Source organism: Channa argus, chromosome 15, assembly GCF_033026475.1.
Source record: "Channa argus isolate prfri chromosome 15, Channa argus male v1.0, whole genome shotgun sequence".
NCBI classification, from domain to species: domain Eukaryota; kingdom Metazoa; phylum Chordata; class Actinopteri; order Anabantiformes; family Channidae; genus Channa; species Channa argus.
In genome coordinates this window covers 1,441,248-1,448,342 of record NC_090211.1, presented here as the reverse complement: position 1 = coordinate 1,448,342, position 7,095 = coordinate 1,441,248, and positions in this window count along the sequence as shown.

Genomic DNA, 7,095 nt, shown 5'->3' with positions numbered 1-7,095 from the left:
CGTTTAGTTCTGGGATTTTTGCTCACCATTCTTGTGATCAGTTTGTCCCCACGGGATGAGATCTTGCATGGTGCTACAACACTCCACTGATGTGGCCAAGACTCCTTATCCCAGGCTGACTGATGTACAGACTGATGTCAGAAGGTCATAGCAACCAAAACCACACAGATATAGTTCATAAACATCTATATATTTGATAAGTTTTATTAAAATATACTGACTGCACTGTAAAGTTCTTTTTTTCCTGAAGTGATGGTACCTTCCTTCATTCACCCTCTCACCTTTGTCCCATTGTCACCCCTCATCCCCCTATGAGAGAGGATTTTCTCCTCTTTCATATCTCTCATCATGCTGCTCTGTGAGACCACTTCATGAGGTGATGATCAGTTGAACTCTCGGGCCCTTGTTCTCACTCACGTACCCCACCCCCAACCCCCTCCATCTTTCTCTTGCTCTCATTGTGGCAGCTTATTTCTCCACCTCGTCCTCGTCCTCCATTTCTACCTCTTTGCTGCCTCTGTTTCCCCTCCTCAGCCCTATAGGTTGTGTCATTTAGTCAGTTGCTATGCTGGCACTGCTGTAGTGTTGAATCAAAAGAAAAACACTCACTCTTTCTCCCTCAGCATCTCCCTCACTTTCTATGTGGAGACATCAAACTAATTGGATGAATGGAGACATTTAGAAACCAGGAGTTGCTGTTTTTGTATGTGTGTTACAGATAGATACCATCAGGACCTTTTATCTGGTCCACATACATGTGAAGGGCTATTTGAAGAATGTCCTCCTGTAAAATATGATTTGGTACATGGCAGGCAAGAACGACCAACATGAATGTATTACAGTTGGGTGAGGCATAGCAGGTGCACCAAATATAACACTGTGACCAGCTATTTAGACACAGAAACATTTACTGGGAGTGGGGCTGAGGTGGTTGGGCAAGTCAAAAAAGTAGATGTTCCCACATAAAAAAGGAGTATGAAACAATGGCTTTGTTGTAACAAGTCACAGGATGTGAATCATGGTGTATCAGAATATATATATATATATATATATATATATATATATATATATATATATTCTGATACACCATATGTGTGTATGTGTGTGTATATATGTATATATATATATGTATATCACTTTTGACTGTTTAGGACAAACATAGTATGAAAAAAGCTACTGTAGGTCAAACAACCCATACTGTATGGGTTTTTAGGTTGGAGTTTACTTTTTGAGAGATAAAAAAATGGATTCACATTTTTTCTCAGAATAAGTGTTAAAATAAGGGTCAGATGCCTACTTGAGAACTGAAACAGGTATAACTTTTTTAAATTACGTCTTCTGTTAATACTGGCCTATGAGACATTCTCCTAGAAGATGCTTCTTAAGTAACTGATGTAACTCAAAATTCAAAGTTTTCCATATGTCTAAAAATGTAAACCCGATGACAGTACAAAGGCTTCATCCTTCCAAATTCATCATAAATGAATATCTTGAAAATACAAAATGTTTTTTTGTGTGTTTGTTTTTTTTGTTAACCTCAACTTGTCAACAAAAACAAAAACACTGTCAAGGGAAACAAAAAGAGAAATGTTACAACAAAAAGACTCACAGATTTATATACATTTTTGCTTAGTAAGACTTTGGATTTTGCCCTCATCATTTCTTTGTGAGATTTTTTGTGGCCTTATGAAGAGGATTGATGATTACCCAGGAAAAACCTCTAGTAGTGTTCTTATGGGCAACTGACTGTTTTAAGACAAACGGACTTAAGACAAACCTAATTGTTGAGTACTACTAGTTAGATTTAATTGAGGGTAACAGTTGGGGTTAGGCATTTGTGATAAGGTTAAGGGGTTAGGAGGTTGCATAATGTCCTCAAGCTGTATAAAGCTACAACACCACAGTGCGTATGTCATATGCTATTTGCTCAGAGGTCATGGAGTAATGTACTTATGTATTTGCAAAGTAGCATCATAAAAAGCTCCTTTGCATTTCTTTTATCAGAGATCCTGTTCCCCAGAAATGCTGCATTAACTCTGTCCATGGTTCTGAAATTGGACAAAAGGGGTCGTGTCTGTTTTAAGCACCATGGAAAGTGTCGACACTGGTCATCAGTGCCTGAAACACAAACCAACTTAGATCCTCCATATTAGTGAGCATAACATTGGTATCTTTAGAAATACTCAGTTTAACTGTCAATAGGTATTTATGGCAATGCATAAAACAAAAACATTGACTTCTAATTAAAGCTGGCTTCAGTCATTTAGGCAACAACAGAAGCTATGCTCTTTGTACAATACACAGATATATATAGGGGTGACTGTGGCACAGGAAGGTAGAGCGGTTGTCCACCATTCTCGCAGTTGTAGGTTCAATCTCCACCTCCTCCAGTCACATGTTGTGACTGGAGGAGGTGGAGATTTATTATTAAAAAGCAGTACTTATTGGCACCCAAAGTCCTTTGAGTGCCAATAGGTAGAAAAGCGCTATATAAGTACAGACTATTTAATTCAATTCAATTTAACTTTATTTATATTGCGCCAAGGCACAACAAAGCTTCACCATGCTGTATTAATGCTGAATCCAATATACAGCAAGGTCATTCATTTTTGTTAACTTTAAACTGAAGACAAAGATCAAAAGATGGATATAAAGTTCAGAATTTCAGCTTTTACTTGGTGGGATATATACCTCAATATGTTCAACAAAACAGAAGACAGCAATGTTGTCATCAACTGTGTCTGTTTTCCTTGTCCTTTCTGGCTGCATCTCGACCTGGTGTATGAGCAGCTCCAAGCAGGACCAAAAAAGAAGAGTCTTCAAAGCAGCAAAGCACATCACCAGTTGTGAAATGCTGTCCATCAGAGAACCGTTAAAGAAGCATCAGACCCAGATCCATATTAAAATTCACATTAAAAGTTGTACTTGGCAATCATTTCCTTCTCTGAAGCTACCTGAGACAAAGGTTCTTTGCTGCTTTCTCCTCTTTCCCCTTTTTTTTCTTTCTAACTGGAAATGACTGATGGGTCACGCGTGGCTGTTTTTTCCCGTAAGCAGTGAGCCGCTCCGATACGTGTACATCCTGTCCACTTTTCACAAGCAAACAAACACTTTCACAAAAAAAAACAGCACACACAGATCCTCTCAGAGATGCACAGTGCATTAGCACATGTAAACATATACACCCTTATACGCACTCAGTTAATTAAGTTAACTTGCTGACCAAGGAGCTATACAGCTCTTTCCAGTATGAGAGTAGCTGAAGAAGGAAAGTGCACATGTGGACAGAATGAGTTGAAGCCTTGCTGGGGACACATGTGTTTGTTGTGATATTGAATAAATACAGTGTTATGTGATGGAGTGGATAGAGGTGGAGCCAAAACATTGTACTTTGGGTAGCAACAGCAATTATGTCCTGCAGGAATTTGTGATTTAACCAATCCCTGTAAATTTTCTGCGACTTTGCAATTCTGCAGAATTATTGCAACTTTTCCACAAATCTTGCCCTAAATTTTACACTGCCCTTGGATGCCTAACCAGAGCCGTTGATGACAGCTTGCTAATGCTACATGGTGCTGCTTTTTTTAGAGTAAAACCTGTGCACAAAGGCAAATTTGTAAGATTTGGTCCCCTTACAACAAAAAGAGAAGAAATGTTCAATATCTGAGATGTAGTATAGAATTTATGTATGGTCTCCCAAAACATCTATCAGAGGTTGGATGCCTGTAAACATTACCATTAAACACTGTGCAAGGAGACTTCCTGATGTTCTGCATGAAAGTGTGGTTCAATTACTTTGCACCACACACAATATCTTTCATTTGTGATGGAACACAAACAAAAAAAAAGTATTATGAGCAAGACGTGTGAGAAATGTATGACATCTAGCATCACTTGTAAATTTTACAGGTTCCAGAGTTGCATTTCCTGTTGTAACTACTGTACTTGTGAGGAGGAGGCGAGAGCATGCATATTAATAACATGATAATGACCTACCCAGCCTATTAGCATGTGGAACCAGTGCCAGAAAGACCCATAGCCAGGGTTCTATTAAGAACAGATAGTAGCACCATAAATGGCATGAAACCATTTCTGGTGGATTTTGAGGGTTAGGACTTGGCTTTAAGGGAAAGTTTAGAATTTGCCAGGCAAACCCTATGATCACCCCCCTGTAGATCCCTACCACAGACACATCTGTGTGTTTCTGGCTAGTGAGAGAGGGAACAGGGCAGTAGGTAGAGTTAAGTACTGTACAGGAGCTGGCTTAGCTTCGCATAAAGGTGGATGATGAAGCACATGGGGCTACAGTATTGTAGTATCTGCAATGACAAAGTGACACGTTACTTTGTGCTCAGCTTTAGAATCACAACAATGTACTGTTACTCTCAAGGCCAAGACAAAGCATTAAGTACTGTAACTGCATTGGGTTTACTGGGACACAGTACATTTAAACAAAAAAAACTCTTCCCTAGGGTATTTACTGTGTAGTAGCCTATTTTTGTACTGTTTCAGAACAATCAGAGATCTGGCCAAAACTCTGACATTATAATAAAAGAACATGGTTTTATATGGTGTTTTACATGTCAACATGTCTTATTGGGCTCGTATTGTGTATTTTAAATTATTATATTTTAAATTATTATTTAAAGAATAATAGATTATTATGTTTACTGTTTAATTTAATGTAACTGGCTAGATAGCTTTCCATCCATTATCTGTAACCACTTGTCTTGTTCAGGGTCACAGGGAGGCTGGAATCTATCCCAGCCGTCATCGGGCGAGAGGTGGGGTCCACCCTGGACAGGTCTCCAGTCTTTTTCAGGGCCAACACAGAGAGACATACACAGACAGACAACAATTCCCACTCACATTCACAACTACAGTCAATTTAGAGTTACCAATTAAGCTGACGGACATGTCTTTGAACTGTGGAAGGACCCGGAGGAAAGTCCACACAGAAATGCCGCAGCAAGCCAGGGATCCAACCAGGGACTTTCTAGCTGTGAGGCAGCAACACTAATCACTTCACCACCATGCTCTTACTTGCCAGCTCTACCGGCTGGTATTTCAACAAAGTCAGTAAGAAGATGCTATTCATTGGTGTAAAAAAAATATATAGATATTTTAAACCAAATGTCCAAGAAATTGGCAAAAGATATAGCAAATCAGCATGTTTCTATCCTGTAGAGTAATGTGAAGGTTAGGAATTGGACAAACTGAAATTAACCTTATTTACCCATTTAAAATTTACCCATTCATGAGCCATTGAACCACTGCAAAAGATAAAATGACACAAAAGAATAAACGAAATATGGAAAATATGCATTTATTTTAAACTAAAACAGGTGAACTGTAGCAAAAGTACTTCAAAGTGCTGTGACACAGCAGAAAGTCTGTTTGACATTTTGTGCTTTTGTAGAGACTAAAGAAGAAGCTAACAACACTGGGGTTGTTATTAGTTAGCTTTGCAGTTTGCTGCAGATGCATTATTTCTCTTTGGCGTGAGCAGACTTTACTCTAAGATAGAATAACCCCATCCTTACTCTAGCTCCATACGTACCATGCAGTCACGAGACTGATCTGTCCTCTAATCTTACTGTGAAGGAAAAAAAAAAACAAGAGATGAATTGTATTTTACTAAATGCTGAATATTACTTTTAAAAACACAACAGGAAGAAAGCAGAGGAAAGGACAAGGAAGAACACTGCATTGTAGCTACAGAAAGCATGTTTGTACCTGGATGTCTCGCTTGTCCTTTCTCTCGTTCTCTCTCTCTGTCTCTTTCACGAACACACACACACACACACACACACACACACACACACACACACACACACACACACACACACACACACACACACACACACACTTTGTGCAGTGCAGTTTCTGCATCTGTCTTTGGATCTGTAATACTGCAGTGTGGTGCACAGGGACATCTAAAGGCCAATAGCGAGAACTACAGAGGACCAAACTACTGCAGTCTCTCCCCCTTGTCTCCTCCTCTCCCTGCCTCTGGCTGTCAGAGTAACCCCTGCAACCCCACTGGGGCTTCACATTACCTTTCGGCTCTGCTCGCACTTTGCATGCTCTTCTATTTTCCTTCTGATACCCAAAACTGAATAAGATGAAATTTTAAGATGTGCCGCTATGTTAATGAATAAGGAGGAAAGGAAAGAAACCGTGAAAGGACAGATCAGTCCATTTTCAAGCCAGTGTAGATTGAAATGTCCTTCGTTTACACATTAATCAGAGTGTTTCCCCAGTTGTTGGATTGTCATTTTTTTACTTCACTGAACTCACAGTAAGTTTAAAGCCATTAATATGTCAAGTTCAATCAACAACTAGTCATGCTGACAAACTGCAGTCATTACATAGAAATCCAGCACTCACATTCAGAGGATTGATTAGCCTGCATCTTTCATTCCAAGCCTGACCCAACCCCCAGAGTTTGGTGGCCAAGCTTGACCTAAACTCCTGACAAGCATATATTAATCCAAGCCGGGGCGAAAGCTTGGGCCTCACCCAAAAAAAGTCCCAAAGCGGCCGGTGGTCCAGAACAGACATTCTGAATAAAAAGAAAGGACAGGGAGGACAAGAACAAAGAGGCACGCTGCTTGAATGTTCATGTAAATAGGCTGCTCTACTGAACGGAACAATCTTGGACCAGATCAACAGGAACACATGCATCCAAAAATGTAATCATGTCAACTGGACGTCTTTCTTCTTGGTGCAGTTGACATGACTCAATCTTTGGATAACTCAACCTGGATTTCTAAGAGTCTTCAGGGACACATTTCGTTTCTGCTGTACAAGATTAGAATTTGAGGCTGGCTGCTGGTTAAACCACAATGTTTTATTTTCTTTTTGTTTATGTTGAAACACATAGTACAAATTATAATATGCTTATGATGGATTTGGAGTTTTTATGCATATTATGCATTATTTTTGCCGTTTATATTTGTATTCTGGCGCTCTACTGAAATATCTTTCAATGATTTAAAATCCCCAAAACTGAAGCCTGCCAATGGGCCAAGCAGAGGAGAAGGTCAGGGTCAGATTACAGTTGAGTCAGATGTCAGACACTAACCATATTGA